Here is a 26,938-nt window from a genome sequence, read left to right as displayed (position 1 = left end):
AGATATTTGTGTAGTAGGCCAAAAGCGCTAAAACCTAAACAACAACATTAATTAAGAGATAAAAGCGCTAGAGTATATTCAAAAGCGCTAAACTTTAGACAATAGCACTATTGTATAAACAAAAGCGCTAAAAAACTAAATGACAATAGTGCTAGAACGTGAACAAAAGCATCGAAGCGCGACCTGTGTGTCAATTTAAACAAAAAAGTTAGTAGTTTGTAGAAAACTTGTGTGTTGGATTCACGTCGGGTTCACCAAATGATGCTCTGCAAGATGGACAAATTTAGACTAAAGCCCGTCATCGTATAGCACACAAAAACACAATAAATTGTTAGTGTTATTCAATCAAAGACTAATCTAAGCAGGCATATCAAAAGAGATACCAAAATCATGAGAGAATATTTAACTAGGAAATTAAATATAACGAGACATCTCCAAATGCCTCCTAACATGCTCTTAGCTCCTTCTCCTTTGTTCCTCTCCTCTCCAAGTTCCAAACTAGTGTAGCTCTCAACAGCTTTTTGCACTATGGATGCTTATGGAGGTTTGAGATTGAAGTATTTACTCTAAACGTGAATAAAAAGCTAATGCTAGATGTTATGATGCTAAAATGATTTATTTTAAACCAAAATGACAAGATATTAATGATTTATGCTAAATGCTCTCTAAAATTCTCTATAACTTAGATGCATACAAGTTTTCAGGATCTGGATTATGAAGAAATGGACTCTATTTATAGGAAAAATGGAGCAAAGGATGGTTGAGATTGAGTAATCTCAACAAGGATCAAGATTGAATGATATTCAATCCATGTGATGGCTTTCAACCCAATCCTAGGATGGCAATTGTCAATGTGAGATAGGTTGAGAGGAGAGGGAATAAGCATTAAATGCTTGACATGACCTGAGAATTAACTTGGGAGTTAAGGTCAAGGTTAGGTTGAATGAATAATTTATTTATTCAAAGAATAAAGCTTTTATCCAATGGATAAACTCTTGTGCAAACGCAAAAGGGATAACCATGGTCAAAGCAATAAATGCTTGAGGAGACACATGAGTGCAAGTTGAATTAACCATAAATGGTTATGTAAGAGCCATTAATGGTCATGTAAGAGCCATTAGTGGTTTTGGAAGACTTTAGAGGTTAAATTGTTGAACACACAAATCATTAAATGCTTTTCAAAGACTTTGAAGTCTTTGAGAAGTGACTCCAAGTTGCTTAAGAATCTGACAATAATTAGGAGATGGATTAGGTTAATTAGGAAGGGGTTAGAAGAATCTAGAAGGGTGTTTAGGAGTGCAAGTGGATTTGGTGGGTGAGGGAAAATAGGATTTTAATTAAAATAAAATTCATTTATTTCAATAAATGTGTGCAAGTTGCATTTGTAGGAAAATGCAAGTGGGGGGGGGGAAATGATTTAAATAAATGTTTTATTTAATTTATTAAAAAGAGGATTAAATTGAATAAATAGAATTTATTCATTTAATTGATTTGTGATTTTGGTTAAATGAATTAATTAAAATAAATTGAATAATTTATTTAATTAATAGGAGAATGTTTGAAGATAAATTAATTAAATGTTAATTTAATTAACTGATGATTAGTGGATTTTTAATCAGATAAATAGCAAATATTCATTTAATTAAACTGGACAGATTTATGTGACTACAACAACATTTTTGGAAAATACCATCTTTTGCAACCTCATAGTTAAGGGTAATAATGACAAAATTTTAGAGAACCACCCCACCTAAGGTAAAAACTTATTTCACCCTATATGTCACTATTATTAATTTCCAAATTATTTGTAAATATAACTAGATTTTGGAGTGGTAGGGAATAGTGATGATGCAAGTATTTCCTATCACTTTGAAGATGTTAACTAGAAGCTTCGCCTATTTTGTTCCCAAAATGAAGTATGCTAGATCATATAATTTATAGTGCCAAGGCACCCTATCCCTCAAGTCTTCTTATTCAAAATACAATGATATTAACAATGGGTTAATAGTTCAAGTCAGGTAGGTAATGAAGCAATTAATAGAAGCAAATGTTGATTACATGGAAATATAATCACTAGCCCCCCAAAAAAATTCTTCCTAAGGAAATCAATTTTAGAGAACTGATGACTTTCATCTATTGAAAAGGGGTATAGAAAACAACAATAATCTCTTATATTTTATGAGAAACAAAAAAATAGATTTAATTAAAGCATAAAACATTGTGTATGAGCTTGGATATATTTTTCATTATAAATAATATATTATGAGGGGTTTGTTTCATAAACAAGAGTTGTCCATTGATCATGTTAATCACACACCTATTTGGAACTTTAATTTCCTATTTCATAGATGTCAAGAAATTTATTAGGAGGACAAACATGGAAAGATATTTATTCAAAGTTGTGTTCTTTCTTAAGTTTTCTTATTTATTAGAGAGAAATAAATTGTGTTTGCATACGAAAAATAGGGTAGACAATATAACACGAATGAAGTATATCTAAACCTCCTAACCCTAGTTTGAACATGGTGTACCCTAACATATCAAGTATTTAGAAGGGTCCCCCATTATATCAACATAAGAGAACCCAATTAAGTTTTATATGACTCCTAGAATGATAATAAAAATAGTGTGAGTGGCTTTCAAAAAACCTTAATGAGCATATATAACTTCCCACTCTTGTAATTAAAAGTGTTTATATATTAGAGATTTAAGTGATTTATATAAGCTTCAAGGTTCTCACCTTTGGATGCAATGATATTTTAGATTAAAATTTAAACCTAGATTATCTCAAATGGGTAAACCTTCCAACTATCTTTGTTCATTCTTAATGGTGTGACTTAGCCATGAGGTGACTTGAGGTGCAATTTCTTTTATTGTCAATTTTAATAACTTCTTAAGTTCTGATTTCTTGGCTTAACTTTCTTTGTTAAGATTCCAAATTTTAAGGCATGATATTAGCGGTAACAATATTTTTGGATACTTTGGGCCACTTGGCCACACAAATTTATTATTTATTTATTTTTCTTTTTGTATGGTCCCTTGCCTCAAGGACATTTTCAATGGAACTTTGAATTAATTTAAATTTTGTTGCATTGGTGACCACATTTTCTTTAAGTTATTTACGTGATTTCTTATGAAATTTATTTAATGATCCTTTGATCATATGAAATTTACATTTGCAAGAATATAAATCTTCTTTATTATTGCTTTACTTGTGGAAAATTTGTCATAATTGTGATTCTAAGGGCAAGTCCCCATGTAGATACTTAGCTTATTTTGACTAACAGATACTGCACAATTTTTTTAGCAGCAATTTGTGGAGCTGGTGGCCCCATGAATGTTAAATTTCGTTGCTTATAAAAATAAGAAATTATCTTAAATTGTATTTTCAAAAGTAATCTTTAATAATAATAATTTTCACATACATTTTTAGAGAAAAAAATGGAGATATAAAAAGAAGGAAAAAAATTGGGGAGCCACTTGTCATTCTTCTCAATAAGCAGTTGCTACTCATTTTCAGCCCCTCCTTTTTTTCAGAGCTTATTTTCAAGTTTTGAGTAGCTATTGCTCCACCAAAATAGGAAAAGATTCTAATTTATCCTTTCCCCTTAATCAAAAATTTGCATGGGAACACTCTAGTTGTTTAATTTTAAGCAAATTTTACACTTAAGCAGGAACATGGGGACATGGGGCAAAGGGGCACCTCATAGTACACATAACCATGCCAAAAAGTAGTTGAATATTGTCCTAGGGTGTGACAGTTCTCAAAAACCATTGATGTGAAGCTGAATCTTGATCCCCTTACACTATAACATTAAAGGCCTTTTTCCAATATAATCAATGATGTTAAGTACGATGGAGCAACATCCTTTAAAAAGATAAGACATACTTGACACCCCAAGAACTTGCACATTACACGTTAGTTTTAGGATCACAAGATGATTTATTATCCATATAATTTGCTAAGCCTTAGAAGAATCACATACATATACATACATATATGTATATGTATATCTATCTACATATATATGTATGTATATATCTACATATATACATATATATGTATATGTATATATGTGCATATTTATGTATGTATATATATCTACACACACACACATACCTATTGTAGCGTCCTAAAATTGCGACACTTGCAATTTCGACTGCATTTGGGTCTTCACGATGGCGATGCAACACGAAACCTGAATGGAGACCCCGAAACTTGTTCATGACATCAAAAACTGCATTTTTCAGCACCCTGGCCTGATCCTCCTTGCACCCTGCTGTCCCGGGAGGTGGGACCATGGCGCCCAGCGCCCTGGTCCTTTAGGACTAGGGCACCCAGCGCCCTGGTCCCCCAGGACCATGGCGCCCAGCGCCCTGGTCCCTGGCCCTATTTTGGGCCCGGTCTCTTATGGGGCTTCGGGTCTTTAAGTTTGCAAATTGGAAAATAATGTTTCCTGGTCGGCCTAAGGTCGGGAAAATCAGTCTATCGGCCCTAATTGACAAGTATATAAACTACATTTCCTCTCCCATTTTGGTAGATGGAAAAAAGGCGGAAACGATATTCAAACATTCAAGCATTCAAGCATTCAAGCATTCAAGCATTCAAACATTCTTTCAAGCAATTGAGCATTCTAAGTCTCCATTCAAGGCCAAGTGTTGCATTCAAGACAAGGATTCAACCATTGAAGACGAGATCACATACAACATACAACATACTAAATACATTACACCTTCGCATGTAAGAATACAAACATTCTTACAACAAGGTTGCAGGTACGCGGCTGTAATTGAGGATCTGGAATCCTTGTGCAGAGACGAACAGATCCACCTTCGTTTCGCGGATTTTTCGGAGGACCGTGTGCACGCCGGGCGCCATCGTCCCATCAACTTTTGCTCAAATTTGCAGAACGGCACCGTCTCGACATTTTACTGCTAATTCCAGGTCCGCAGCTTCATACCATATCCCTATCTCTGTTTATAAGTGAATATTTCCCATTTTACATGCATTCCTAGTTCAATCTTTCTATCTACATTTCTTTACAAAAGAGGGTATCCTTGATGTCCTAACCCTTGAAACTCATTTAGAATCCAATCTTGCATTGCATGGGATTGGATCTTGTGGGTTTCAACCCCTCTTTTGAATGTAAAGTCTTTCCCAAGTGAAAACCATCAACCCTAGTGACTCTCCCTTCTCTCTCCTCGGAGTTGGGGAGGGGAGAACGACTAAGGGTTCGATTTTTCCGCTTTACATTTTGGTGAACCCGACGTGAACATCCTCATTCTGATTATTCATGGTTAGATCTGAAAAATTTGTTTCCTTAATTACATTTCCATGTTTGATCTTTTGCAAATTTTAGAGGTTGATTGCATAAAAACCCTAAAATTTTCTTTTTAGTAATTGGGCTTGTGAAATGTTTAATTGTTAATGCTTGTTTCAGATCTATCCTTCTATTGCAAATTGTCAATTCATATTTGTGCTTTAATTCTGAAAATTAAGTGGTTAAGTGTCAAAACCCTAATTTTTAAAACCCTCTTGATTTAACCTTTGACTGATAATTTCACTAATCAAAACACCTCCAAATCGGCTGTAACTTTGGATTCCGCAACAAAATCACAATATCTTTCATCCCTGAAAATTTGGAAAAAAGTTGCGAGGACCGTGTGCACCCTGAGCGCCATCGTCCCCGACATTTTTTTCGAAATTTCGGGAGCTAGATCTTACTGTATTTTTCTGTTAAAATCCAGAATTTTGGTTGATTTTATCAAATTTAACACTTTCAAAATTAAAGTCAAAGTTGGTCTAGCGATTGCTTGGATTGAGGCTTCTAATCATTCAAAAATTGTTGAAATTAAAATTTGTGTCAAAACTGTGTTTCTTACAGTCCTAAATCTGAAAAGTGTGTTAGCATTCATTCGAAATTTCAGTGCTTTATTCAAATTTTTGCAGTTTGTGACCTTTGAAATTAAGTGTTTAATTGCGGCAACCTTGATTTTCACTTTCAAATTTGAATTTTGCATGAAATCGAGTCAACTTTTAAATTTCAAAACTTGCATTGCTTTCAGTATTCCCTCTAAAATCATAAAATTCAAAATTTCAGTTTCCCTCTCTTTTTCAAAATTCAAATTTTGCATTTTTCAACAATCTTGGTAGGGTTCAATTTTGAGATTGCAACTTTAATTTGGCCTATCTACAGATCGTAAAATCACTCAATTTTTTCAGATTAGCTTTAAAATCATCATAACTTTCATCCCTGAAAATTTTGAAAAAAGTTGCGAGGACCGTGTGCACTCCGTTCGCGACGGTCCCGAACATTTTTTCCGAAATTTTGGGAGATTGTCCTGATTGTATTTAACAGCTTAAATCTAGGAGATTGGCTGATTTTATTGAAGTTTGCTACCTCTAAAATTCAAAATCTTCTCTCTTTCTTTAGTGCATGAGTTTTACAACAATAAGCCCTACTTACACTATTCCCGTTAGACGAAGCCTTAGAATTAAGTCCTTCCAGGGTTTAATTACTGCGGAGATGGAACCTAATTTGAATGGCCTTTTTAACGAGGACATGGGTAATTCCTCTAATCCTCTTAATGATGAAGAAGCTCTCCATGAGGTTTCTGTAGAACAACTTTCAAAATTGGATAACCAGTTTGATGATTTTCGACAATGGATGTCTCAAGAATACCCTGATAGCGAAGCTCTTTCATTAATTGAGGGTCTAAAACGTATGGTTCAAAGTGATAAGAATGGAATTGATATTTTGCGTGGTATTGCACACATTGTGGATTCGAATGTGATGCCGATGAAAGGTTGTGCCGAAACCTTAGGTTATACACAACCTCCTACTCAAGTTAATCATTCTATTCCTTTGACAACTCCCATTGCTAGTATACCTACTTTTACATCAAACATAATGACTACTTCAATACAAGACATTCCACCTATGATCACCAGTCATGGGGGCAATCCCTCTTCTTCAATCAACCCTCTTCCTTCATTCAATCCAACTTCTTCATTCATTCCTTCAATGAGTGTTCCTATTATATCTCCACAAATGAACATGACGCAAGGGGGCAATTCGTTTAATCATTCCATTCCTCCTTGTAGTGTTCCTCCTTTCCAATCATCTCCTATGACTAACTATCATAGTGTCCCACCACCTTACTCTCTACCTTCTTTCAATAACATAACACCTCCATCACAATCTAACACGTCTAATATGAACTCTTCGATTGAAGCGACCATTAACAATCTTGCACAAACTGTCTCTTCTTTGCAGCAACAAATTGCCTCTATGAATCAATCTAAGTTTAGTGTGCCCACATTTGATGTTGCGAGCCCACTTTCTCTTGACATTGTTCGAGCTATCCCCCCTAAACATGTTGAAATTCCGCATTTGGAGCTTTATAATGGTAAGGGTGATCCTCTAACACATGTTAAGACCTTTCAAACAATATGTACCGATTTTGCTTATGACCAAAGGTTGCTTGCAAAACTGTTTACTAGAACATTAAGAGATAAAGCCCTACAATGGTATTGCTCGTTGCCTTCCTATTCTATCACTTCTTTCGAACAACTTGCAAATGCTTTCATTCAACAATTCCAAAACAATATAAGTCCTAAAGTTACTTTGATTGATTTAATGCATTGTAAACAAGGTGTTAAAGAAAAAGTGACTGATTTCATTGGTAGATATAAGCATTTGTATGCTCAGATTTCTTTTCCAGTGCCTGACAATGATATTCAAAGAATCTTTATTTCTAATTTACAAAAAGATATTAGAGAAAAACTCCTGTTTTCTGAGTTTACTTCTTTCCAACAGTTGTGCACAACTCTTCACAATTATCAACTGACTGTGAGTCAAATGGAACAAGCAAATCCTATGGCTCTGAGTGATAAGGGTGATAGTAGTCAACAACCATTTGGGAAGTTTAAACCAAACAGAGAGTCAATTAAATTCAATGAAAACATCATCAACAACAATGTGAATGCAGCATCAGGTGTGCCTCCTATTTCTATGCTTTTCAAGAAAGAAAGAAAGTTTACTCCTCTGAATGAATCATTGCATAGTATTATGAATAAGTTATTGGATAAAATGTGCTTACCCTTCCTCCTATAAGGCAAATAGATCCTGCAAAGATTAATTCACCCTATTTTGATAACAAATCTTTTTGTCAATTTCATCGTCATCCTGGGCATGATACTGAAAAATGTTTTGCTTTAAAGGGTAAAATTCAAGATTTGATTGATAATAATACTATCTCTGTTTCTGGTGTGAATGATAAAGGCAACACATCTGTAGCTCCTCCTAACCAAAATCTTAAGATTTTCACTGATCCATTGCCTTCTCATACCTCTAATGCGATTGATACTACTGATTCCTCTGTCTCACCTGATGATCTCGTGTCTATGACTCCGAATGTGATTAACTTTGTAGAGCAGCAGAAAATCCCTAAAGAACCTTCCATCACATTTGATTCCAGTGAAACTATCAGGGCACCTGATGGTCCTTTATATATAGTTGCAAAAGTCAAGAATACACCTTGCCGTGGAGTGCTTATTGATCCTTCTTGTATGGTTAATGTCATTACTGAAGAATTTCTTTTTACTTTGCAATTGAATCAAGTGATCTATAACGAAACAAATGTGGTTGTGAAATTATTTGATGCATTTTCTTCTCCTGCAATTGGTTCTATTACATTACCTATTGAGGTCCATAACAAATCCCTTGATGTGGACTTTGCTATTATTCCATCATCCGAACAATTTTGTGTGAAGCTAGGCTATCCTTGGCTATCTTCCATGAAAGCTATTGCTTCTCCTATTCATAAGTGCTTGAAATTTCCCCATAATGGTGAAGTTGTTACTGTCAATCATAGCCTCTTTAAACCTGCTGAAAGAACTTCTAGCGTTCCTATTGATTACTTTTGGCCTAAACAATTCCAATCTCTTCCACCGCGAAGTAATCATCTTTTCAAATCTTATCAAAAGTGGAAAAAAGATATGATCCTATCTCTAAGTGAACCTAGAACACCCAAACTTGACATTCCTATCGTTCTTGAGAAGGAAGTTCTTCCTTTGAAAGATAAAACTAATGTCTTTCCTCAAGAAGATTCCCAACCCATCCCTATGGATGTGACTATGCCTATGTCTAATAAACTTCCTAAAAGTAGACCTATACCTCCTCGTCATGATGGGCTTGGTCTCCTTCCTAAACCAAATATTCCTCCTTTATATGGAGCAGTTCCTCCTCCTTCCTCTTATAGAGAGAAGAGACCTTCCTCTTCTCCTATTATTCAACCTAAGAGACCACAACCTAAACACCCAAGTGATAAGGATGAGAACATTCCTCCTCCTCACTCTTCTCCACTTCCTACTAAGACTAGATGAAATCGTTCTACACGTGAACGCCGACGAAAGCGTCGTCTTAGAGCTCAGGCAGCTGCTTCTCAAACTTTACAATCCCCAAAAACACCTTCAGCTAGTATTATCCCATTTTCTCCTCAGCCGACGATTGAGCCGAAATCTCCTAAACATAAGGTGCATGATGGTCTTGATCCTATGCGAGTTAAAGATCCTATTTTTATAAATCTTGATGATGATATAGATGAAAATGTTATGCATGATGAAAATGTTACTCCTATTCATTCTGATAGTGAATATGAATATGTTGATGTTGATAACCATTTATCTAACGAATTTTCTAAAGCACTTATCCTAGCTCCTAGACAAGAACAACGTGGCTCAGAACATGACCATAGCCCTTGTTTGGATCTTGTGATAGCTCCATCTACTGTGTTGGATGTTCCTCCTCTAGCGTGTTTCCTACCTTCCCAAAATACTGATCAGCAAGACCGGGGGGTAGATGACGTGCTGGACTAGTTTCATTAGCATAGCAGATCCTCTCCTCCTCTCTTGATCTCTTTTGTTACTTCTTCTATGTGTTATTCTCATTCTTCTATTTGTTGTCCTTAGTGTTGTCTACTTGAGGACGATGCAAAGCATTGAGATCTCTTGGTCTCTCTCATGTTGACTCAAAAGACACATGTGTTCCCTTCTTCTAGGTGACCTTCCTTGATTGGGGAATGAAGAACAATTATGCATACATACATATGATATACATGAATTATCATACAGCATACTGACCCCGAGGAAAGCAAAGTCACCTTGTGATTTGTGTTTTGTGTCTATTATCCTTGGGCTTATCTCACACTTGGGGGCTAAATCCTTGTGATAACGTGCTCCTTTCCCTTCTCATTTCTTATATGTATCACTACCTTAAAGCAATCACCCCTGGTGAGGCGTGTGCGATCGCTTTAACGTAAGGGGGCATACATCCCGTCCATATCTTTTCAAGATACTTGAAAATTTCTTGACAAATTTAGCTTTGCCTTGAAAATTTTTGATATCTTTCTTACATGACTCATAGTGAGGGAACCTTGCTACTGATAGTCATGGTTCTCCCTCGTGATCTTCCCTTTTACTTTGTCAATCAAAGCCGTAAGATCCTTAGTCCACTGGGGGCTTGGTGTATCTTGCCTCCTTGACGTGGTGAAAGCTTTTCAATGTTGTTTCCTTGTACTTTACCGGAAGTATTGGCGTACGCTTATACTCCTGCTAAAGTGGGGGCTAAATGTAGCGTCCTAAAATTGCGACACTTGCAATTTCGACTGCATTTGGGTCTTCACGATGGCGATGCAACACGGAACCTGAATGGAGACCCCGAAACTTGTTCATGACATCAAAAACTGCATTTTTCAGCACCCTGGCCTGATCCTCCTTGCACCCTGCTGTCCCAGGAGGTGGGACCATGGCGCCCAGCGCCCTGGTCCCCCAGGACCATGGCACCCAGCACCCTGGTCCCTGGCCCTATTTTGGGCCCGGTCTCTTATGGGGCTTCGGGTCTTTAAGTTTGCAAATTGGAAAATAATGTTTCCTGGTCGGCCTAAGGTCGGGAAAATCAGTTTATCAGCCCTAATTGACAAGTATATAAACTACATTTCCTCTCCCATTTTGGTAGATGGAAAAAAGGCGGAAACGATATTCAAACATTCAAGCATTCAAGCATTCAAACATTCTTTCAAGCAATTGAGCATTCGAAGTCTCCATTCAAGGCCAAGTGTTGCATTCAAGACAAGGATTCAACCATTGAAGAGGAGATCACATACAACATACAACATACTACATACATTACACCTTCGCATGTAAGAATACAAACATTCTTACAACAAGGTTGCAGGTACGCGGCTGTAATTGAGGATCTGGAATCCTTGTGCAGAGACGAACAGATCCACCTTCGTTTCGCGGATTTTTCGGAGGACCGTGTGCACGTCGGGCGCCATCATCCCGTCAACTTTCGCTCAAATTTGCAGAACAGCACCGTCTCGACATTTTACTGCTAATTCTAGGTCTGCAGCTTCATACCATATCCCTATCTCTGTTTATAAGCGAATATTTCCCACTTTACATGCATTCCTAGTTCAATCTTTCTATCTACATTTCTTTACAAAAGAGGGTATCCTTGATGTCCTAACCCTTGAAACTCATTTAGAATCCAATCTTGCATTGCGTGGGATTGGATCTTGTGGGTTTCAACCCCTCTTTTGAATGTAAAGTCTTTCCCAAGTGAAAACCATCAACCCTAGTGACTCTCCCTTCTCTCTCCTCGGAGTTGGGGAGGGGAGAACGACTAAGGGTTCGATTTTTCCGCTTTACACATGTATATACATACATACATACATACACATATATAGATATACACATATACACACATACATACACACATATACATACATACATACATACATACGTATGTACATACATACGTATACGCACACACAAGCGCGCACACACACACACACACAACCCACGATAAGATTTCATATTGAGCACCATCCTATTTAGGAAGAATCTTCTTAATCCAACACAAAATATCTAAAATCCTAAGTAACCGTATGATGAATGAGTGTTAAGAGTAGCGGATTTGCTATAATTAAGGAGAAAATTGTGTAGTTCATTGCTTAGGAATAAGCTCTCTATTAAGCTAATTGAATCTTGTATAATTATGTGCATGATAACTACAATTTTAGAGAATTTGTTTAAACTATATGATAGTCTCATAGTGAAGTTTGTGATATGTTGAAATTGTTTCCTTTAGGCGACCCTTGTAAAGTGTCATATACATTAATAAGATATTACAAGGCTAATTGTGGTAAAGCAGGTGATTAGAGTTAAAATTTGTGTTAGTCAGGGAGTCCAGATTGTCACCCCTAAGTACCAAGTCTTGTCATGTTGAAACATCCCTATCATGAGTTACACCCTCTTGCCCTAAGAAAACTTACTTCCTATACCCTAGAGAGACTTCGAGGAGTAGGTTCATTACTTGAGGGGAGGATATGAGCGCCACCCTCAGATTAATGGAACACTACATATTCTAAATTTATGTCAATAAATAACTTATAATATTTGGCATGAACATGACAATGTGAACCTTGGAGATAGAATTAGACCTCGATTATGATTTTGTTTTATGAGTAGAATGGCTTAATTTTGCTTCCATACTAGTATATGACTTAAAGTATTTACTAGGATTGCAAGACTAGTCAAGAATATTTGGTATCAACCTAGAAAGATTAAATTTGAATTTTTGCTTTCAAGTTTGAATTGTATATGAATATTTTTATGAAAATGATGATCTCATATAGTTGCTTTAACTATTTATTCATATTGAATGGACTAACGTGCAAAGTGAGTGTGGAGGACTAATATTCCATGGCCAATGGAATCAAAGGTAATCGAGTGACCCCATGTGTTCAAGCCACATGTAGTTAGACTTAGTCCATATGGAGGGACTACAGTCTTATATTAGCAATGCAATTTTATGTAATGTGATTTGCATGAATGTTATGCTTCATGTGAATTCTTGTCGATATTTAGTTGATCTAAGTTATTATGTGTGCAAATAAAAAAATTTGGATAAAATACTTAATGGGTTTTTAGAGGGGTCAAAAAGGTCCTTATTTGTGTTTTTTATTCATTTTTGTGACATTAGGTGGGTCACCTAGGGTTGGGGGGTTTAGTTTTAGTCAAAACCTTGGTCATACCTCAATTAAAGCCCCTCATAAATACCATTTTTTGCCTAGTGATAGAAATGGGGATGAGGGTATGGTTAAGCCAATCCTTGTCCCCACCTTGGGCCTTAAACCCCATTTGTGAGAGGGGACAAGAAAAGGGAATGTACACTTAGAACCATTCATATTTAATGAGGAGTTTTGATAAATAAATTTGGAGAAAAAAAGAAAGGGGTTTAATTCTAAATTATAGAGGAATGAAAGTTTAAGAGCAGAGATTACTTTAGTGGCAAATATTCGCCAATGGCAAATTTTTCACGTCGGCGACCTGGGAAATGGCAAATATTTTGTACTGACTGGGGGTAGCCATGTTGCCAGAACATTATAAATTTCGCTCAAAGTCATGGCCCGATTGCCATATGTTTTATGCAATTAAATGTTTCTATGTGATGATTTTGCCAATACAATATATGGTGGACACACGGTAAATTTAAATTTTTCGCCTACAGTCTCTGAGGTTGCCTTAATAGACGATCATAATTCGCCTATAGGCATGTGAAGATTTGTTAGCCAAGAGGACCCAATTCGCCCGACATTTTGCCAACGCGTGTCTCCATTCACCCCAACTTTCGCCAACTATATTGTATTTGTCAATTATTTGGACAACCTATAATCGCCTCAAAAATTACATAAGTTGTATTTGGATGACCTATAATCGCATCGAAAATTACATGTCGTATTTGGATGACCTATAATCCCTTCGAAAATTACATAACTCATGTTATAGTTACGCGAGATTTGCCAAATATTTGTATACCATATAAAATTCCCACAGAATTCGCCATATAAGGATTGGTATAAATACATGCAAAGATCAAATCTATCTCAACACAATCTAGTGGGTTCTAGGCTCTGAATTATGATCAATAGAGAAGTTTCAAACCAAGGAAAATCATTGTTGTTGATAGCATTGACGACTGCTAATGACCTAAAGGTGAGCGATCATATTTTTGAAGTGTTATAATATTATTCTAAATTTATCTATATTTGTTTGCATTGTTGAGTTTATTTTTATTCAGTGGCGACCTGTCAGTGCCAAGTAGTCAGTACTCAAGGGGGACATTCAGACCCCAGACATCTAGATTGTAGGTCGTAGGGCCAATGAAACATATATTATATATTATAGTCTATTATTGCTTCTTCAACAAATTGATATTTTTTTGGCAGCCTTTATTTCGTTGGAGATGTCAAACAGGAAGAGGGGTAGGAAACCTGAATGTGGGGAAGGCCATGAGAGGCCAACAAAAAGCAGAACATTGTCTTCGTACTTTGGCATTGAAAAAAATTGTGGTGAAAATCTGGAAGGTACATCATCACAAGTACAATTACAAAATTCGCCACCTACACTGCATGTTGAAGACGACAGCGAACCTGATATCTTAGATCAGGATGATCTTGAAGAAGATTATTATTTCTCCTAATGCACCTGCTAACCTTGTCATAGTGATTCATGCACTCTAAAACCAACTCAGGACATGGGGCAGCTATGGGAAATGTTGTCGCTTCCATGCCCAAGTTAGCCGGAATGATATAATCGACTTGGGTGATAATGCCATTGACGATAATGCACAGAAGGGGAAAAGAAAAGCCATATCAAAAAAGGGTGAACCACAATAAAAAAAGGATCGGGAGTGGGATATGTTAGTGAGGAATTTTCAAATTAATTAGGCATCAAAGTATCCATTCATTGAACCAGTGGAGAATCCAGTTGAAGGCGAGCCTCCAATAGAATGCAGGTGTAAGATTTGCACTTGGAAACACAACAAGGAAATTAGGTTGTAGCTAAAATTTGACACCATAGAAAAGCATATGGGTAAAGTTTATGAAAAACAAATGATAGACGGGGTTGAAAAATCAGTGATAAGATGGAAAACAAAGGAGGAATGTAAGCATGTGAGGAATGCCGAAAAGTATTATTTTCATGAGAAAATACAAACGAAGCCTGCTGAAGTTAAAGGTTCTATTGAATCTAGTTTTGGAAAAGCAATGCAAATAGAACAACTGGGAAAAGTTGTTCAGTTAAGCATTGTTTTTTATATTTTGAGCAAAGAGCGTGCTATGACAGATTTCCCATAAATTAGTGGTTTATTACACTTTTTGAAAGTTCCTAATGATCCTAATAGACACTGGTCAGTAAACAGTGGATGGGAATGGGCAAGTTGTCTTGTTGAGGTTGAAAAAGAAGATGTAAAGGAAAAAATAAGAGAGTCAAAATTTATTGCATTTTCTTTAGACAAAGTTACGGAAATAGACAATACTTCATGGGTATGCATGCATGTTTATACTGTAGAGAATCATACCCGCCAACCTCATCTACTATCTGTTGCTAAAATGAAGGAGAGTGCGACAGCAGAAAATTTATTTCAACTAGTAAAGAGAAGTTTAATTGAATATGGAGGTATGGATGACATGACGGTAGCCAAAAAAATAGTTTGTGTTGGAGCAGATGGAGCTTCAGTAATGCAAGGTCACATGAACGGTCTTTGTACAAAGATTGAAACTTCATTTGCACCGTACATTACTGCAATTCACTGCATGGCTCACAAAATGAATCTAGCTTTTGGAATTGTGAGCAAGTTTGCTTTGGAAAAAAAAATTAAAATTTTAATCAAAGAGCTCTACTCACACTTCTGTCGAAGTCCCAAGCGATTTATGGAATAACACTTTGCTGATGGAATAAATGATGGGAACAAGCTTCTCAAGGATAATGATACTAGATGGATCTCTTTGGATGGTCCAACACATCAAGCATTTTTAGAATATCTATCCTTGATTGGACTATTTCACACAACTTGCGACGAATCAGATCAACGAAAATTTCCTGACCTTCTTCGGAGGTTAAGTAATTTAGAGACACTCTTAACTTTAGCAGCTCTTCTACCCATGCTAGAGGAAATGAGGAATATTATGAGGGCTACCCAAAAAAGATCTCTGTACATTGTGTAAGATGACATGCATGACCCTCAAAAATCTATCGAAATCAACCAACACTATCTGATGAAAAATTTGTTAAGTGGCGGACACTCACAAATTTGAACAATCCTGATAACTTTTTACAAATCGGTGCAGACGGAGAGGTATGTGCCAATGTACAGAGAGTTGAGATACCAATGTGCCACGGTCAACCCCGAGGAACCAGGAAAGCACCCCAAGAAGCAACTAGCAAGAGTTACAAGGGAAGATTTCGACAAGATTGTTGAAAATCTTGTCGAAATCGTAACTACTTCTGTGAAGAAAATTGCGTATGATCTTTCCTCACAAATTGAAGCAAATTCCCTCCTGACAACCTTCTCGAAGCCATGTCTATTGTGATTCCTCATTATTGGAGCTTCAACATTGCATCTGATTTTCGAAATAAGCTACTGATTTTGATAAAACAATTTTGCATATCCAGAGAATTGAATGGAGTAATTATAAATGGAATATTATACGAAACTCATTTTCAAGATAAATCATCTCGTTTTGCATACACTATGAGAGAACAATATGGCAAAATGGAGAACCCCCATGAAGAGGGATCAGTAACAAGGCTTTGGAAAATTATAGCTGAGAACGCAGCGTTGCATGATTCAATGCCAGAATATTTGAAGCTTGCTGATTTATGTCTTACCATGATATTGGGTTTGGTGGAAGATGAGAGAGTTTTCAGTGCTTTGGGGTTCCTAAAATCAAAGCTAAGAAACAAACTAAACAAAAATTTGGAAAATTGCTTGAGGCTCTATACATCTACGTATGATGTCCACACTTTTCCTTACGATAGGGCACTGCAAATCTGGAGGTCCAAATGTGAAAGAAGAGGTTTGGGAAACACTTCAAACCAAAGTGTCAGTGGGACTATTGACTCATGTACTGGACCTACTGATAGCATTGAGATGCAGTTCAACGAAGGTATGCAGACTCAGAGTGAAGAAACCATAGACAAGAATCAAGAAAGCTTTGAATTTGATGATGATGAATGGCAACTATAAGAGATTGGTATTTATTAATCTTATTACTGTATCTCATCATTCATATTAAAAAAACATATTACTTTTTGCAATTAGAATTTAATATTGACTTGTAATTGTATTTTTCAACTTTCTATTTCCAGATTTAAAATAGCATAATAAAAAAAGAGACCATAATGTGTTTATTGATACAGAGATGTTTATTGTTTATTTGGATATGTTTGAGTCTCAAATCTGTGTGATACATTTCAGAACCATATGATACAATTCATTCAATAGTAATACACATGTCGAGAACTTAGATTTTCATTCATTCTTTCAAAATATAGCCATATGATACAATTCATTCGATAGTAATACACCAATCTATGTGATTCTCTATGCAAATTGCAAAAGTGAATACAAAGTTTCAGAATCCTTTGCAAATGACCCTAAATTCCCTTTCATATAAACAAGAGAGCAACAACAACTCCTGTGTGATTCTCCAATGTCCATGTAAAGGTGAATACAAAGTTTCGGAACCCTTTTCAAATGACCCTGAATTCCCTTTTATAGAAACAAGGGAGCAACAACAGCTTCAGGTCGAATGCAAGTTTGCAACATGTGAAGACTCAACATCAAAATCACAAACTCAACACAGATTTATATGGCCATCACAGGCCATATTAGCAATTTAACATCTGCTACATGTCTAATGTCTCTTGTTCAAAAAACAGAGTTCAAAATTAAATATTAATTCACGCCATGACAAATTAAATATAGATAATAGCAGTGCCTAAAACCTAGTAATCAGAAATAGAGAAATGCATAAATGTTAAAGCAAGGGAGAATTTGAGAATACAAATTTACTGGCTGAAGTTTTGCACTGTGCATCATAGATTCATAGGCCGGATTAGCAAAATAGTAATAGTGAGTGCTAGTTTTTTCCTATTCACAAAACAGAGTTATTTCAAGCGATGCCAAACTCCAAACAAAAAAAAACATAAAACCTTGAAATTAAGAGTAAAAGAAGAAAATTGTGCAATACATACTATGATTCTTAAGATTTCTGTGCCAATTTTTGTAGGGTGCTCCACTCTTCGTTTGATGGAAGGTCAATATTTTGTAAACTATGGAAAGTCAATTGCAACTTCGTCAACATTCCATATTTAGAAGATTGACTTGACATCACTATTTCATCCAATACCGAATTTAGAGTTGTAAATGGTTGGATGAATTCCAGAAAGCTTTGGGGAGTTGTGTCCTTAGGAAGCAAGTCTAAATCAGACTTCATTTTTATCTCCATACTTTTTTTGTAAGCTTCTTTTTCAATGAATGTATTTGATGGGTCAACGGTCTTAGACAAACCAAGTTTAATCAAATTATTTTTTCTTTTCTTGCAGCTTCAATATCTTTTTTCCATAATTTTCCATAACTTCTGATGTTTCTCTTTGTTTCTGGCATTTTTGAATGATAGATGATGTCTTAACTATGGCATCAATGCGACTCTTAATTCACTTGGATGCCAAGTAGCTGTCACTGGAACTGTAGACTACTTGCAAAATCTTTTTTGTCATTATCCTCTTTTGAATAAACATGTATGCTCTTCTCAAAGTGCCCTTTGATTTTCATATAAATTACTCTCAGAGTTTCATTCAATTCAAACCATTCACACAACTTGTCACTCCTCTGCATTATTTGTCGCCAAATGTTTTCTTGTATATACTTTGTTGTATTTTTCATATTATCTTTCAATCTATCCTCTAAAGTTTTTATTTTATCATTGCATTGTGCAAGTCTTCTTTCATTTGTGCACATTTTTTTCTTTCTTCCTCTACTTCCTCTTGCAAATGTTTTTCTTTTTCCTTCCCACGATCCAATAGGTCTCGTATTTTTCTCATTTCGGTAGCAGCAGACTCAAAACTTTTGTATAATTTTAAAAACTGGCTCTTTCCTCATCAATTTTTTTACTGCTTTTAGCCATTTTTTTTGTCAGGTCCTTCAATTCTGCATCCATCTTCTCCTTTTCTGTAAATCATTGCACTTGTTATCTGTTGCTTTCCTCCTTGATTTTTCGTTTGCCAGGTGTGCCTGTAACTTTTCTATTTGTTTCTCCAATTTTGTTTTTTTTCTCTCCACCTTTAGCAGTGGAGTGTAGATCACTTCGTTAGTCATTTTTGACACACTAATTTTGTTCACATTGTGTACTTTGGAAAAATCCATTTGGAGGGTGCTAACTTGAAATTCAGAGGGATCTATCTGACTGTGTGGTGTATTTTTATCTTTAGTTGGGGCGGGGGGCATAACAACCATGAACTCCATCATATCTTTATGTGGGTCATATGTTGGAAATACCCTATTCCTTGTAGGCTGTTCGTTTAAAACTTCATTCAAGGAAACCCTATGAAATGCTTTCTTTTTTCTTTATTTGCTTTTGTTGTGTGTTCATATTTTTCATAGTAATCACGAAATTGAAAATCTGAGCTTGCTGAAGCAAGTGAATGTTTGAAAGGTGACATAGGAATACCAGAGGCTCTAGTTCCACTTATTCCTGTGGTTTTAACTAATGCTTGACTAGGATTACCAACAACAATTCCTGATCATGTCCCACTCCCACTAACACTTTCATGTGTAGTTTTCATAATCTTTTTAGGTGTGTGATCTAAAGCTGCAAATGATTGTTCTATAGTGTCAGTGGCACTTGATATAGGATTCTGAATAGTATGAGTATCTACCACTAGTGGCCTCTTGCGAGAGATATTTTGTTGTAGCCCTTGTCCAACAACAAGACAACTAGTATCAGTAGTAGTACCGATGCCAACCCCACCAATCACAACGTCACTTGATTGAATAATAATGGGAATACTATCTCCTGATTCCCCACCTGTGGTAGTGGCACTTGATTCACCACCAATGGGAATACCATGATGTGGTGGTGGTTGTGGATTTGAACCTGAAACAAATGTAGGTGGACCTTGAGGGTAATGAGTAGTACCTATCCGTGATGGATCTGAAGAATCAAGTCCAATGATTGGTTTAACAAGAGATTTTGATTTTGACTTTGATGGAAGTTGTACCTGAAGTGGATACCAAATGCCCTCTCCTCTAGCACCTAGACTACCACCTTCAAGACCCATTTTTTCCACAATGCTTGCCCCTTTGCTATATTTTTCTTTCATGGACTCATTGACTGCACCTAATATTTTAGGGACTGTAGTAGTTGTTGGAGTGGGCTCAACCTCATACTCATCATCATCTTCACTCTTGTCATATGCTGTTGTGGGGTGCTCCATATTCCACAATTTGCTAAACTCTCCATCCTCGTCGATGGTCTCAAATTCTACACTCGTCTTTGGTTCACCGAGATTCTTCCTCATAGTCCAAAAATCATTTATTTTGGTTTGAGTCCAAAAACTCTCTTTACATTCTTGCAGAATAAATTTGGGAATATATTTCTTAGATGGATTAGCATATTTTTGGTAGAAATTGTAGGACCTCCTATTTGGGATGCCCCGGCCCTCCTCTGTTGTCCTCTGTGTGTGCAATGCCATAATTTGTGATGAAATTTCTTCTGTTGAAATATTATTGTCAGCTACGATTTTCTCCATCTCTTTTTTAACCTCATCCCAGGAGTCCATGTTTCTAAGATTTTCTAGCAATGGTTTACTTTCATGTTGACATAACGCTGAAGAGTTCCCATTTTTCTTAAGCCTTGATTGAACTACACTGATTAGATCATACTGCCAGAGACCCTCATCACCAAAGTTAAAAACTGTCAAAAAATCATGTGCCACATTGAATGCTTTTCTCTCAAATGTGAACCCTCCACATGAGAAAGGCAATGAAGGAAATATGCTCTTCTTTTGCTGACCATGGAAGTGCCTATCTGTGCTCTCGAATTGCCATACATACTCCAATGCAAATACCCTCTGTCACATGTATTGGAAGTCTGTATGGTTTTACTGTCGATCCGTAAAACCTTAACACAGTGAATTCTTCCATGAAGAACCAGTCAGCCAATTCTATTTGACTTCTGAGTTGAATGCAATCTCTACAAGACACAGGCAACCTAGGCATTAGAGTTCTTGTAATTTCATTATACATTGGTGCCAAAAAGAAGTCTACAAAATGGTTGTAGTTCTTTCTGTTATCATACATCCTTATCTTTGGTGTCTATTCATATATTGGACACTTTGTTCTCTTCCCAGTCTTCTCATCAATCTTATAGTTCATAATTTGAACCTTGTTGGTCTCGAATATTGCACGATACTTGGATAGAAGGAGATAGCACAAGTAGGATGAGAACCTAAATGTCTTACAGGAACTTTTTTTGATCATTAGTAATTGTTTTTGCATGGATTGAACAATGTGCTCAATAAAATTATATCTTACTAGCTGACCTACACAATGAATATTATAAATCATTTCAAGAAGGCTTGCACCCACTTCCCTATCATTTTCCAATCTCAGGCAAAACAACAGCAAGGAAATAGTATCCCCAACCCATGGAACAAAAATGTTAGAATCATAAGGAGGCTTATGATTCTAATCCAACACAATACCAGTACCACTCTTTATTAGAGATTTGATAAATGAATCTCTATGACTTGGATCGAGACTCTCATAATTCCCTGCCAACTTTTCAAGGTCAAATTGGACGTTTGAGTTTTCGGCTTCAAATCCTAGGTTCAACAATCGAGCAAATTCTCCCTCGTTTATGGATAGAATTTCCTCTTTTGTATTTTTACTGACAATTGCTTTTTTATCTTCATCATAATTTTCAGCGCAGACCATGACAAAATCAAGGCAAGGGAATACTTCAGGTAACACCATGCTTCCCAATCCATGCATCCCACGATGCGATTTTATATGTTCTTTGTTTTAACATTGGGTTGAAAACAATAAATTTTGCCCTGCATGCATCTGCCGCCTTACTAGACAATGCATATCTAATATCTATGATACACTTTTCACCATGGATAGTAGGGTCATAAATATCATGGTATTCATCAGTGAAACCTGGTGTTTTAACCAGTTCGGTTAGGTACATTTTGTTTTTCACTTGGCTTCTTGTTGAGCTACTGCTTCCTGTTTTCCCCATTGTTGTTATTGTTAATAATTCAAAATAATGCTAGATAAAAACCTAAAAATGCTAACCCTCAAATTGGACCACGAAATTAAAAAAAGCAAACAAGGTGGGATGTAGGTGTTCTAGATTTTACCTGGAATTTCTATTTCACTAGATTGGCGTAGACAGTCTCTGTTGCAACTTGCATTCCTCAATCTAGTAGCTGTTTCTGAATCTCCCTCGATTTACAAGTTTGTCCATGAAATGAAATACGATTATAATTTACGAGTCTCTTATTTTGAAAACTCTAAAAAGTACAAAAGTAATACCTAAAGGGCAAAATATCTAGAATCATGTTGTAATTTTATTAATTATTATTAATAACTATTCGATGCCAAAGGACAAAACATTAATTAATTCAATATAAATTCCGAGGACATGAAATGTAAAACGTTCAATTCTGGGCGAAGTTCTCACAAATGTGTTCACTTCCCACGTTCGTGCCGAAATCCACCTAAATCGTTGATCTTTGCTCATCCAACAGATGACGGTATTTGTTGTCAGATGTCGTGGGTCCCATGACTTCTGCCATTTTTCAGGCACGTCACCATACTCGTGTGACTTTACGGGTCTATTTTTTAAGTCTGTTTAATCATTTTAAACTCTGCCCAAAAAAGAGCTTTATAGACTTAATAATATTTAATTAAATTTAAAACGTTTCAATTCCGGGTGAAGTTCTCACAAATGTGTTCACTTCCCACATTCGGGCCGAAATCCACCCTAAGCCGTTGATCTTTGCTCATCCAACGGACGATGGTACATGTTGTCAGATGTCGTGGGTCCCATGACTTCTGCCAGTTTTCGGGCACGTCACCATACTCGTGTCATTTTTTGGGTATGTTTAATTATTTTAAACTTCCGCCCGAAAAAGAGCTTTATAGACTTAATTATATTTAATTATATTTAAAATGTTCAATTTCGGGCAAAGTTCTCACAAATGTGTTCATTTCTCACATTCGGGCCGAAATCCACCCTAAGCCGTTGATCTTTGTTCATCCAACGGATGATGGTACTTGTTTTCAGATGTCGTGGTTCCCATGACTTCTACCATTTTTCTGACATGTCACCATACTCATTTCACTTTTCGGATCTGTTTTTTAAGTCTATTTAATCATTTTAAACTTCCACTCGAAAAAGAGCTTTATAGACAATTATATTTAATTAAATTTAAAATATTCAATTCCGGGCGAAGTTCTCACAAATGTGTTCACTTCCCACATTTGGGCCGAAATCCACCCTAAGCCGTTGATCTTTGCTCATTCAACAGACGATGGTACCTATTGAGTGTTGTCAGATGTCATCGGTCCCATAATAAGAGACATTTAAATTTTAAAAACGTGCAATAGTTTGAGATAACTATTAAATATAATGTTAATATTATTTGTAAAAATTTGAAATTCAAAGATAATATAAAACAGAAACTTAGTTTCTAGAATAAAACAAATAACTAAATAAAAATATAAATTTTGATATACAATTTGAAAGGTAAAAGTTTAATATAAAAAAGAAAACATTCAATATTAAATCTAAAATCTTAATTTTAAGTTTAACAAAATTCTTTAAAAATATGTTTACGATATATAATTTTAAAAAATAGTTTATATATATATATATATATATATATATATATATTCAACATAAATTTATTGTATTAATTTAAAGTTTAACAAAATTCTTTAAAAATATGTTTACGATATATAATTTTTAAAAATAGTTTAAAAATATATATAAAAGTTCAACATAAAATTAGTGTAATATAAATTTTAATTTAATAAATCAATAAAAACTAAAAATATATATAAAAGTTCAACATAGATTTAGTTTAATATAAATTTTAATTTAATATAATTAAAATAAGTAAGTTTAATATAATTAAAATAAGTAAATTTAATTTACTTTAATATAAGTAAGTTGGAGTTTTAGTTCAAATCTTAACTATATATTTATAAAATTATAATCAACCATAATCAATGTACAAATAATCAATGGAACAAACTGATTTTTTTTTATATATATTAAATATAGAGGAAGAAGCATTACATAAAAAGATCACAGTATTAAATTTATTTCCATTGTTTAACAAATAATTGAAATAGCGTAGCTCATATACAAAAAGCATTTGAAAAAAATTAATTAATAAAAATGAAATAGAATTATAGAAAGCATTTTTATAACCATAAGACTCTAAGAGGCAAACTGAAACAAACTAGAATTTGAAAAATTATCATTAATATTTATGCTTTGGAAATTTACACTTTTTACGTCTGAGACTTGAGTCCCTCAAAAAATTAAAAGCCAAAATGAGTGAGCCACTGAGCCTATTAGGTTTCGAGGACATAGGAAAAAAACTACTAGGGGCCAGGGGAGCGGGGCTAGGGCACAGGTAGTGGATGGTTTACAACTTTGCCCTAAGAATCTGACCCTCCTTCAATGTAGAATTGTTTAGACAACATAAGCTGATAGAATTCTTCAAGCCACATGTAGTTTGGAAAGTCGTCCAGGAGCAACTATTTCCGGAGGAAGTCCCTGCCAATCGGCGCCCATTTCCTGTGACGCTTCTAGTGCTCCGCATTCAAGTTGAGGAGAAACAGTTGCCTGGCCACTAGCACTGTTTGGTCAAGGAGGAGAAGCTTGGATAATTCACTCGCCCAAGGGATCCCCACCCCTACTTCTGCAAGGACGACAACAATAATGTCGTCTCCAAGGAAGTCTTCCTTAAAAACCTTCCTCAACAACATCAACATATCCACCTTGTCTCCTCCGAGGTCTAGAAGAGACGCTAAGAACCGAGATGTAATGTCCGTGCTAACACGATATCTATTTTCGTTTCATAGAAACTCTCTGCCCAGCACCATCTGCATAGCCTCATTGGTGAACGACCCAACCTCTTTGTAGACTGATTAGAAGGTTGGGTCTCTAACGGAACCTAGAAAGGCCCTTTGGTCCTCTACAGAAATGCTTCTCAAGTGGATGGGAGTGTCTATCTTGAGAAAACAGATTAACAAATTAAACAACCTGAACCTATAAACCTAAACCAGAGGAAGAATTTAAATACCGTAAGCTCCGACAATTTATCTACCAAATGGCAAAGGCTAATTGAAGATGAAAGAAGCAGAGATTGTATATAAATAGTTGAAGCTCGTAATTGTAATAATTACTTCTCTAACCATATTAATTGCTTTAAATTTTTTTAAATCTTTTGTATCTTAGCAAATCTTTCTCATAAATGCACTATTGTGCGAAAATGGAAACAACTATAAACCAGTACCAAGTTGGCAAGTATCACATTGGAAGTCGTGGGGACAAAGTGGATTTCAATTAGTGAATAGATATATATTAAATGAATGAAATTATCGATCACGATTCATGACATTTGATACATGTCTATTGAATCCAATTTCATTCCGGGCACTTTTTGGTGAACTATTTCTCTTCAGAAAATTGGGCCGAAATAAAACTTCAGCCATTGATCTATGATCATCGAACGGTTTAAAATCATTGATAGATTTTAGGTAAGTGTCACCCTTCACGTGTCAAAGAGGTCGTGCTTATTGATACATCGTGCATAGTCCGGACTCAATGTGATGTACTGATGTGATGTGATGTGCCTTGTCTATTAATGGCAATGAATTCATGAAATCGCCAATAAATTATATATTTTTCCATAGATAACAAAATATTCGCCAAAACAAATTAAATAATTTTCAAGCGGTGGATAAAAATCACCAATACATTTAAATAATTTTTCCTTCGGAGTAAAAATTTTCACCCATATAATTATATATTTGTTCCTTTTAACAAAAATTATTTGCCCATATAATTATATATTTGTTCCTTTTAACAAAAATTAGTCGCCTCCCACAATATATATTTTCCCCATAGAACAAGGTATTATTCGCCAGAAATTTATGGAATTTTCGTACCCTAGAAAAAAATCGCCAATACAAAATAATTTTTTTCCCTATTTAAATTTTTTTTTTTGCCATCAATATGAAAATTTGCCCCCGAAAATAATGTCTGATTCACCAAGATTTTACACAATTGCTCAGGGAGTGGTTTCTTACATTATCTCTGCTTAAGAGGAGGATTGTGTTCAACTTCATCCACTTCCATCCAGGTGGTAGTGATATTTGAGGCTAGTTTCTTACCTTGTTCTTTTGGTTCATGTTATATAATGTTGATATTTGTGTGTGTTTTTGTCTTCCAGTTTTTGTAAGTGTATGCAATTGGCTTGGCTCCTCATATGGTAGAGAGCAATCCACACATGGGATTTGAGGGATAGAGATCCCATGGGAATTTATCTTATTTGTGAGAAATGGTTAGGTATGAGTACCCTTTTGTTTTATTGTGGGCGAATTGGGTGTTAGAAAAATAAGTGGAAATTGCATATTTAAATTATGATAGATTTTTGGATTTAATTGTGTAAGAAATTTTGCATCAACATTTTGGGTCACACTTCATGAACTATCATCAAGATGAAAATAATAGTTGAAAGAGAGAAATGGTAGATTATAGACTAAGACTAAATAAAAAGACCAAAGGGGAGGGGGTCGGGGGGTTGAGAAGGGTGCACACAATTCAAGGAGAAGGGAATAAAATGACTAAAACAAAAAGTTAAAAAAAAGACCTACGAAGATCAAAAATAAAAAATAAGAGGAAACAATAGAGAAAAAAAGACTAAAATAAAAGAATAAGAATGAATAGGAAAGAAATCTGAAAAGAACAATAAAATAAATTAAAACAAGAAGAGGCATAA

The sequence above is a fragment of the Cryptomeria japonica genome, chromosome 3 (assembly GCF_030272615.1).
Source record: "Cryptomeria japonica chromosome 3, Sugi_1.0, whole genome shotgun sequence".
Lineage (NCBI taxonomy): Eukaryota > Viridiplantae > Streptophyta > Pinopsida > Cupressales > Cupressaceae > Cryptomeria > Cryptomeria japonica.
Note: the sequence above shows the minus strand (reverse complement) of the source record.